General features: G+C 42.7%; 1 non-coding gene across 1 annotated transcript; it reads left to right on the forward strand.

Annotated features, from left to right (window-relative positions):
* The first annotated feature begins 999 nt into the window (after positions 1-999).
* LOC140636181 (U6 spliceosomal RNA) lies at positions 1,000-1,102 on the forward strand. The gene has a single exon (XR_012033483.1). It is a non-coding gene; the product is annotated as a U6 spliceosomal RNA (small nuclear RNA).
* Positions 1,103-10,993: the final 9,891 nt, after the last annotated feature.

Raw genomic sequence — 10,993 nt, forward strand, 5'->3', positions numbered from 1 at the left:
GGTGGCTTCAAAAATGGAGTGGAAGGAAGATGTGGGAGGAAGTTTCCTAAGCTCAAAATTCGAAGCAAAACGCCAAAGTATCCCTTTTGCCATGTCAGGGACACACCTGAAGGTCAACGTCATGGGCCTCCCAATATTGGGTTTCACCGATGACGACGGAAAAGAACTTGGCCGTCGATGGCAACGTGCCCTTCCTCCTCGCTTATCACCATCTCTGCTATTGCTCCGAGCCACCTGCTTGTAACCGCCAGCCTGAGAGAAGAACGGCAGCAAAGGGACCACGGTCCAGGTCCCCAGGTGTCCCGTTACTGGGGAAACCCATGTCCGACCGCTTCCTTACTCTCTCTCTCTGAACTTCGCTGCAAAATTTCAAAACTTACTACAAGACCTTTCAAGCTGCTGCTACAGTTTTTATACTATTGTAAGTTCCCAGGCAGTCTAGAAACTCCAAAAATAGCTCAACGGTGACAATAGTTAAAAAAGAAGAAATCAAAGATTTCTTATGACATAATACGATCTCTCTAAAAGACACCTCTTTGGTTGTCTATCCAGAGAATTTTGTTTGTTTGCAAAGTTAGTGTAGCTTGATGGCAATAAGCTAGAAAGCAGATGCGGCTCCTGGGGGGTCAGTCAGCGAAGTGTCTGACTCTTGACTGCAGCTCAGGTCATGATGTCAGGGTCGTGAGATCGAGCCCTGCATCGGGCTCTGTGCTCAGTGTAAAGGCAGCTTGAGATTCTCTCTCTGTGTCTCCCTCTGCCCCTCTCCTGCTTGGGCTCTCTCTCTCTCTCTTTTCCCTCTCTTTTAAATAAATAAAATTGGGATGCCTGGGTGGCTCAGCAGTTGAGCATTTGCCTTTGGCTCATCAAGTCATGACCCCGGGGTCCTGGGATCGAGTCCCGCATCATGATCCCTGTGGGAGCCTCTGCATCTCTGCCTCTCTCTGTGTGTCTCTCATGAATAAATACATAACATCTTAAATAAACAAACAAAAAATACATGTGCTTCGGCAGCACATATACTAAAATTGGAACGATACAGAGAAGATTAGCATGGCCCCTGCGCAAGGATGACACGCAAATTCGTGAAGCGTTCCATATTTTTGAGAACTCTTCTGTATAGATTAGTAAGGTATTGATGGCTTTTAGCTTTGGCTCTGCTTTTGACTGCTGGAATATCAAGGAGCTTTCTATGCCACAGGTGATGACATGATATGGAGGAGTTAATTTAACATCTACACTGTGCCGAAAACCCCCAGTTTGGGGGTAGCAGGTGCAGGTAAAGTGGGGATGGATGAAATTGCTATTATATGTAGGCCCACTAGTATTGAGGTCTTAATCAGTTATTTCATAATTGGTAGATACCTGTGGTAGGTGTGTGGGTGATCCTGGTACGTTCTTTTCTGGGGCCCACTTGGGTCTGTCCCCTCTCACACAGAAAAAAAAAAAAAATCTTAAAAAAAACAACAACAGAAAACATAAAGTAGAGCTTGGCCAGAGACCAAGCAGTGTGGTAATTGAGAATATAACCTCTGGGGCTAAGAGCCTGAGTTTGAATCCAGGATCTGCCGAAGTGTGTAATTTTGAGCAAGTTGCTTGATCATACTGTGATCAATAATAATCCCTCAATACATCTTATCTCTGACACTTACCAGCTGTGACCTTGGGCAAGTCACTTATTTCTCTGTGCCTCAATTTTCTTCTCTGTATAATGTGGATAATAATAGCACCCACTGCATAGGGTTGTTACGAGATGTGCGTTAATGCACATAAAACAAAGCAGTGCCTGGTACGTAGTAAGTGCCACAAAAGTGATAGCTATGACTTTCCTTCTTTTTAATTACGGACAAGCAACCTATGCAGTTACCAAAAAAAAAATCTCTGTTTGTCATTTCCCTAGTGATCCCAACCATTTCAAACCTAATCTCTTAAGATAACAAAGATTTTTAGGTCTCTGTATCATCCTCCAATGTAACTCATGGATAAAATAGCCAACCTATACACATAATTTCAGAAAAATATACACTGTTCTAATAGTACCCTAAAGCACTTAGAACAAAATAAAATATATTTTAGTATTAAAATGCAGAGCTGCATAACTACATGAGAAGATACAATGATTCCGATGCTTGCCCCTACTTAAACCGAGTAAGTTTGTATGTAAGAGAATATAAGCCAGCACCTGGCTGGCTCCGTTGGTTGAGCATCTGACTCTTGATCTCAAGGTTGTGAGTTCAAGCCCCACGTTGGGCATAGAGTTTACTTGGGGGGAAAAAAAGAGCGAGAAAGCATAAGAAGCCAATTGATACAAGACACAGGATGGTGAAGACGCAGAGATAAGGTGACACTAGAATAAAATCTAGTGTTTGAACACATGGTAACAGACAAACTTAAATCTGTATATGCTAAGAGGAAGAGAGAGATGGTCTCAAATAGAGGAGAAAAAACCTGCCAAGACAAATCTCAAACCACCCAAGTAGGAAAAAGGAGTTGGTAACGATCTTCTCGCAAATGAATAGGACCTAGTTTATAGGTGCAGGACCCAAGTGATCACTTCTGTTATGACACGAGGCAAGGAAGTGACGAGGCATCGTAGCAGGCATGTGTCCTTTCGTGAAATCCCACCACATATCAAGGCTTACATGCAGTGGTTAGAGCTTAGGGATCCTCCGCGTGGAGAGTGGCATGGAAAAGGGAAGATGGATGTGAGAGCCCGCAGAAAGGTGGTGTGAGAGACGCCCAGGCACTATATCAGGGAAACACTGAAATTATAAAGAAGAAGAAGAAGAAGAAGAAGAAGAAGAAGAAGAAGAAAGAAGAAGAAGAAGAAGAAGAAGAAGAAGAAGAAGAAGAAGAAGAAGAAGAAGAAGAAAGAAGAAGGAGGAGGAGGAGGAGGAGGAGGAGGAGGAGGACGAGAAGGAGAAGGAGAAGGAGAAGGAGAAGGAGAAGGAGAAGGAGAAGGAGAAGGAGAAGGAGAAGGAGAAGGAGAAGGAGAAGAAACTTCGATATTCATAATTTCATTATGAAATTTTTCACAATATAGGTTTCTTACCATTGGACAATGCCCCTCCCCCTGGAAATGTAACATACAGCATGGCAATAAAGTGAAATAGTTTAGTTTATTTTTTTAAAGATTGTATTTATTTATTCATGAGAGACACAGAGAGAGAGAGAGAGGCAGAGACACAGGCAGAGGGAGAAGCAGGCTCCATGCAGGGAGCCTGACGTGGGACTCGATTCCAGGTCTCTAGGATCAGGCCCTGGGCTGAAGGCGGGGCTAAACCGCTGAGCCACCTGGGCTGCCCAAAATGAAATACTTTAAAACAAGTTATTAATAAAGTCTAATACAATCCCTGAAATTCACGTGTCTCCACAAATTTAATCATTTGGTTGTAAGAACGTTTAAAGGAATCACAATCCTCTGCTGCACATTTGCAGTCAGCGTCCTTGCTTATAAAGAAATCTCACACACACACAAAAATAATAAAAATAAAAATAAATAAAAAATAAAAAGAAATCTCACAGGCACGTCTGGATGGCTCAGCGGGTTAAGTGTCTGCCTTTGGCTCGGGGCGTGATCGTGGGGTCCTGGGATGGCACCCCGAGTCAGGATCCCTGCTCATCGGGGAACCTGCTTCTCCCTCTTCCTCTGCCTGCCTCTCCCCCTGCTTGTGCTCTCTCTCTCTCTCTCTGTCAAATAAAGAAAGAAAATCTTTTAGAAAGAAAGAAACTCTCACAACTAATGATGCAGTTAGAAACGCTAGACTGCATTGAACAAGCAGGATGCGCACATTATTCAACGATACTGAGAAAGTGTCTTTATTCACACAAAAAAGTAAATTTGTGGGGTGATGAGTGTGTTCATTGACTCCAGGGGGGATGTTTTCACAATGTACATGTATATCAAATCGCCACACTGTACACTTTAAATATCTTACGATTGGGGGCACCTGGGGGGCTTAGTGGTTGGGCATCTGTCTTTGGCTCAGGGCATGATCCTGGGGTCCCGGGATCGAGTCCCGCATCGGGTTCCCCGTGGGGCGCCTGCTTCTCCCTCTGCCTGTGTCTCTGCCTCTCTCTGCATCTCTCATGGATAAATAAAATCTTCAAAATAAATAAATAAATAAATAAATAAATAAATAAATAAATAAATAAATATCTTATGATTGTATTTGTCAATTATACCTCAATAAAGCTGAGGGTGGAAAGAAGAAAATGTCTTTATTTCACGTAACCATCCCTCTGCATAATAAAACGATATTATATTACTGGCCATTGTCATAATTTTGTGAGACTTTTCAGTATTATTACATACTAAAGTACTATTGGTTTATACTTATAATGTGTTCAATCCAGTGGGATGTTCAAAAGGACAGTAGACTCTGAAACTGTCCCACAAAGGCCAATATGTGTAGTATCCTCATACCCTGCCCACCAAATGCCAGCAGTCCCTGCCCCCATCATCAGGAGAACCAAAAAATGCCCCTACAAATGTCCAAAATGCCCTCATTGGGAAATGCATCCTTCTCTAACCCATTTGTTCTTGCACAGGACCGAGTGGGCACCTACTCTATGCCAAGAAAGAAATCTACTTAGACTCTCACTGCACGCCAAAATAAATCATTTGAATAGTGAAATTTAAAAATAAAAGGAAATTTTAAAATGAAACAAAAATTTTAGAGAAAAAAGTGCATGAAAATTTACCTAATCTCAAGTGGGGAATCCTTTCTAAATCTAAGAATCACAAAGGAAATTAACTGAATACAATAAAAGTTTTCAACTTCCGGGTGCCAAAAAGAAAGACCAGGAAAATACATACCATAATTTTCTCTCTCTCTCTCTCTTTTTTTTTTTTTTTTAAGAGAAAGAGAGAGCAGTTAGAGGGAGGGACTGAGAGAATTAGGGGAGAGAATCTCAAGCAGACCCCCCCTGAGCGGAGCTCCATCTCACAGCCCCCGACCTGAGCTGAAACCAAGAGCTGAACGCTTTGCCGACTGAGCCAAATATTTTTTAGAGTGCTTTATATATAAAGCAATTTTACCAGTTGATTAAAAGGAAAAGAAATGCAACAATGTGAACAAATTAAATGCCACTAAAATTGTACACTTAAAAATGGTTAAGATGGCTCAGTGGTTTAGCGCCACCTTCAGCCCAGGGTGTGCGTGATCCTGGGGACCTGGGATCGAGTCCCATGTCAGGCTCCATGCATGGAGCCTGCTTCTCCCTCTGCCTGTGTCTCTGCCCCTCTCTCTCTCTGTCTCTCATGAATAAATAAATAAAATCTTTTTTTAAAAAAATGGTTAAGATGGTTTTAAAAACAAAAAGAAAGAAAACTAAGATGTTAATTTAAAAATGGGCCGAGGAAGGTGGTGCAGCCACTCTGGAAAACAGTGTGGAGGTTCTTATGAAGTTAAAAATAGAGCTATCCCATGACCCAGCAATTGCATTACTGGGTATTTACCCCAAAGAGGCAGATGCAGTGAAATACCTGCTCCCCAGTGTTCACAGCAGCAATGTCCACAACAGCCAAACTGTGGGAGGAGCCACGATGTCCTTCCACAGATGAATGGATCAAGATGTGGTCTGTATATACAGCGGAATATTCCTCAGCCTTCAGAGAGGATGACTACCCACCATTTATGTTGATGTGGATGGACCTGGATGGTATTCTGCTGAGTGAAATAAGTCAGTCAGAGAAGGACAATCATCACATGGTCTCACTCATATGTGGAATATAGGAAATAGTGAAAGGGACCATAAGGGAAAGGTGGGAAAAATTAAAGAGGGAGACAAACCATGAGAGACTCCTAACCCTGGGAAACAAAGGGCTGCGGACGGGGAGGTGGGTGGGAGGATGGGGTGACTGGGTGACGGGCACTGAGGAGGGCACGTGATGGGATGAGCACTGGGGGTTATACTATATGTTGGCAAATTGAATTTAAATAAAATATGTTTTAAAAAACAGAGAAATGACATGGTGTAATGAAAAATACTAGTATTTCTCATTTTAAGTTGACCATTCAGTAACTGGGCAGCTGTTCTCTGTTTCAAGTTTTCTTTGCTAGAAAATGAGGAACTTGCTAACGCTTAACAATAGGTTTGTCTTATGGACAAAAAGGTTTGCTACCAAATTTTATTTTTATATATAAAAGTGTATGAAAAAGATATGCCCCTTCCCTCCCCATATTCCCATGAGTCGTGGCTATGTGCTTACCCTCTGGCCAATGGAATATAAACAGAAACCCGAAAACAAAATCAAACAACACTCTTCTCCCTTCTGTTTTGTCCCTTCCTTCATCCTGCTGCAACCCCAGGCCCATCTTGCAGCAGGAGGATAGAGGCCACACCTAGGCATGCAGAGCAGGGAATTTGGAGAAGCCTGGGTCGTGAGGATGTCACGGAGTCACGTTGCTCTACCAGCCAAGACTACCCAAGAAAAATAATTCAACTTGCCTTAAATCACTCGTATGTGCCTCTGTTGCTCACCACCAAGCCAAAACCTTACTCATATACCATCACTATTCATTTCTTTGTCCTTTCCTTCCTCTAGACTCTGAGCTCCTTGAAGGAAGGCACTGTACCTTACCCATGTTTGAATTCCTAGCACCTAGCACAATGATTGACTTACGGTGGAATGTTCCATAAACGGTTATTAAATGAATGCGTGAAAAAGCAAGTGAGTTATTACTTGCAGCGGCAGCTACGTCTCTTGAAGTTTGTTCAGGAAAGTTAAGGCCCTCTGTCCTTCAATTAAATTTCCCAAATGAAGAAGTTACGTGGAGCAAATAGAAGAAAACATGCACATAATATGAGGAAAAACTAAGCCTTTTCTTTCTTTCTTTTTTTTTTTTTTTAAAGCAAACCAACATTTACTTGGGCAATTAGGATTGCAATTCAGAAGACACAGATTCAAATAGAATTCTGAATTAGATGCCCTAAAATTTTTTTGTTCTTGTAAGCCATTAGGATTTTTGGAATTGTTATGGCAGCAAAACATAGGCAAAGCTGGCTGATATTGTGGGCTTCATATTTGGGAAAATATGAGAACAGAAAAAGCTGAGTAAGAATTTGCTTTTCTGGAGGAAGCTAGTGGCTTGGGACATTGCAGGCAAAGAGAAGATGCCCCCCACCCCTTGAAGGATACATTTTCTTAGCACATTGAATTCTATGATATTTAAAGAACATGGCACTGTGGGAAATAGAAAGTGGGCAAGAAAAAATCATTATCCTCATTGAGCATTAAAAAAAAGAAATATAAATAATTTTAATATATTATACACACCATAAACTACCTGAATGCAGAGGAGGGAAATCACAGCGGGTTGAAGGCATAAGACGTTTTGGAGAGAAAGTAGTACTGGCACTGGGCCATTCAGAAAGGAGGGCATGGAGGGGCGCCTGGGTGGCTCAGATGGTTAAGCGTCGGCCTTTGGCTCGGGTCATGATCTCAGGGTCCTGGGGTCGAGCCCCACGTCAGGCTCCCAGCTCAGCAGGGAGTCTGCTTCTCCCTCTCCCTGTGCCTCATCCCTGCTTGTGCTTTCTCTGTTTGTCTATCTGTTTCTCTCAAAATGAAGAAAATCTTAAAAAAAAAAAAAAAAGGAAGGCATGGCATGGTATTGATACACTTTTCACTGTTTGAACATAAACCACAGGGTGTAGAGAACCTCAGGTTGCGCATTTTGGTGAGAGGGTGGCATGCACCCCAGGAAGGACTAGCTGAGGAAAACCCTAAGAACAGAAGACCAAAGAAAAAAGGTACTTGCATATCATCAAGTTAAGAAATGTAGGTTTAATCCTAGCAGCAAGGGACCTGCATTAAACCACGCTGGTGTCTGCTTTAAAACAACTTTACAGGGGGGATCCCTGGGTAGCTCAGTGGTTTAGTGCCGCCTTCAGCCCAGGGCCTGATCCTGGAGACCTGGGATTGAGTCCCACGTCCGGCTCCCTGCATGGAGCCTGCTTCTCCCCTCTGTCTGTGTCTCTGCCTCTCTCTCTCTCTCTCTCTGTGTCTCTCATGAATAAATAAATAAAATCTTAAAAAAAAAAAAAAGACTATGCTTTAAAAAAATAAAATAAAACAACTTTACATACCTTTAATATCAAGGACGTGATTCCAGGGGCACCTGGGTGGCTTTGTCATGTGGGCATCTGGCTCTTGGTGTCAGCTCAGGTCATGACCTCAGGGTCACGGGGAGCGAGCCAGCATCAGCCTGAGTGCTCAGTGCAGAGTCTGCCTGGGACTCTCTTTCTCCCTCCTTTTCTGTCCCTCCCCCTGCTCAAAACCATCTCTAAAGCTGCAAAGTAAGTTGGGCAGGAGGAAAGTAGGAGCTGAAACGCAGCCTGAGCTCTGTGTGTCACCTGATGGGAGCTGGGCCCGTGCATGGGAAAGGGCTTCTTAGCACAAAATCTGAGCCTGTCCACCACACTAAGCATGAGAGGCTATATGTACCTGCAGGGCCTCCTTGTCTACGCACTCAAGGTACCGTATTTGTGGCAGAGTGCATACACTCGCCCCTCTCCAGGACCCCGGGGTCACGCCCGGCGTCCTTTGTGAAGGTTCTTGGATCTGCCTCCCTGAACTAGCAAATGCTTTACGTAGCCACCAGAGTTGCTCCACGGCTGTTTTGCAATTGACGGAACCAGAGGCTAGACCAGTGTCAAGGGGAGGATCATCTTGGTAATGTCACCAAGAAACTAGAGCAGAACCCCTGGCAGCCTCTCTCCTTTCATCCTGGGGCCGTTTTTTCCCACCTGTACACCATATCAAGCCATAATTCTTTGTCTACTGCAAGCATCAATCCCTTTTAGACATTCATTAAAAATAATTTATTCATTTTTATAAAATGCTTTTAATTTTTTATTACTTAGTTAATAATAAACATGAATCACCAACAATGAGATAAATATTCTCAAGAAACAGCCAAGATAAAGATTCAGTGTTCAAGTACTTATATATTTTTAAATTATCCAATAAAAGCCCAAGATGTTTATTATTAATGATCACACTCAGAAAGCTTGATAATGTATCAGAGGCCAAAAGCTCCCATTCTCCTAGATCCTAAAAGCAAGTGCCGGAGTAGAAATCACAGGAAGGCTTATTCCCTAGGCACTCTGCCTATCACAGTGTATGAAATTGCCAGCACAATAATATTCTGTTTTAAAGCTATAGATAAAAAGAGTGACATGCAATGTGACGTGTAATCCCCCCGCCCCGCCCCCCCCCCCCGCCCCCGTATCTAGCATCTAGGGACTGATCTGATCAGCCTTTGCAGGGTTTCAAGAAATAAACATTATCATCTGACTTATAAAATGACTCCTTGTGTTCTAAATAAATTAATCTTGGTTATTCCCCTTAAGAACACATAGTGGTGTGCATCTGAACAAAGACAGGATTTGCTGAATTATTATCAATAGACACGGGCCAAAGAGCCATATCAGAGGAGGCGTGTTGCCTGCTTTGACCACTCTCAGCAGTTCATACTGCTTTACTCTGTAATGTCCCTGGTCTCTCAGGGCAGCCGGGTGGCTCAGTTGGTTCAGCGTCCTACTCTTGACTTCGGCTCAGATCATGATCTCAGGGTTGTGAGATCGAGCTGCACGTCAAGCTCCACGGTGGAGCTTGAGATTCTCTTCCTCTCCCTCTGCCCCACTCCTCCAATAGCCAGAGAGCCTGAACCATGCCCTGAATTAGCAAAGTCAGACACCACTCACTCTATTTGCAGCCAAGTGAGACAAATGAACTCTGTTCACTCAGATGGACCTCCAAGTATAGCTCCCCTTGCCATAGATCCCCTTTCCCATAGATTGCTTTGCCCCCCTGAGATAGATTGCTTTGCCCCCCTGAGCAGGATAAGACCAGGCAACATGCAGCTGTAGTTCCAAAGTTCCAGTCCCCACAAGTAAATAACAATGTAAGAGACTCATCCGATGAGTCTCCCCAAACGGGAGCCACAGATCAGAAGAATGTCCTTTCACAGATGTCCACAGTGGTTATAGATTAACCTCCAAGGTCTACTGTAAGGCCAGTCCCATAGCTAAGGAAAGCACTTGGAAATTGTCCAAAATGCCACATGCATTTAAAAAAAATAGATTAAAAAAAAAGTGAATACATATGATCATCTTCAAAACAACAATATTAGACATTTAATTTCTAACCATTAAATTAAAACTGTTTGGTCAGAGGTACGGTCTAATGCTGTACAATCAGGTCCATGTACAAGGCAGAGAAGACATTAGCCATCAATGTTTAAAATTTTGCCATAGGCAAGTCGAGGACAGGGCCTCCAGAATTTCTAAACTCCCTAGTCAGTTTACTAACACCTATTACCTGCAGTTGTTTTTCAGCTAAAAACGTCCTCCAAGCTGGAGAAACTGGAAGACAGCTAAATCTGCTCAAGGTTTACCTGCTATGAGTCCTTATTCCTTACGAATATTATACTGAATGTGGTTGCTTTGCTAAGAGGCAGTGAAAGGACATTCCAGAACAACTGAGCCATAAAGACACCAACACAACAAATATTTGGTGTACACGACGTGGTCTGTCATGTACAAATTATCTTGTCCTCAAGAGACAGATAGCAAAACTGATAGAAAGGAATGCTAACTAACTACAGCAGGAAATGTAAATAAACTGCCTTAAAGGGAGATCAAGAGAAATCAAGTTGGGAAATGGTAGGTCTAGACACGAAACCGATTTAATATTAGCAATTAGTAAAACAGCATTTAATAATATTAACAAAAGCAATTTAATATCAAGAATTAGTATTGACAATTAAAACCTAGACATCCTCCTACTTCATAGTCTTTAAAATCGTGAACTCGACTCCTGGTATATATTAACTAATGGCTTTTCTCATTTGGATTTTGCCAAATTAAAAAAAAAAAAGACAATCTGAAGAATAAAACCATTCCCCTAAAGCCCTTTCTCCTGGAATTGCAACCCCACCTTTCAACTGGCTGCTCACACCCCTGGCCCCTTGAGCTCCATGACACCACC

The sequence above is a fragment of the Canis lupus genome, chromosome 6 (assembly GCF_048164855.1).
Source record: "Canis lupus baileyi chromosome 6, mCanLup2.hap1, whole genome shotgun sequence".
Classification (NCBI taxonomy): domain Eukaryota; kingdom Metazoa; phylum Chordata; class Mammalia; order Carnivora; family Canidae; genus Canis; species Canis lupus.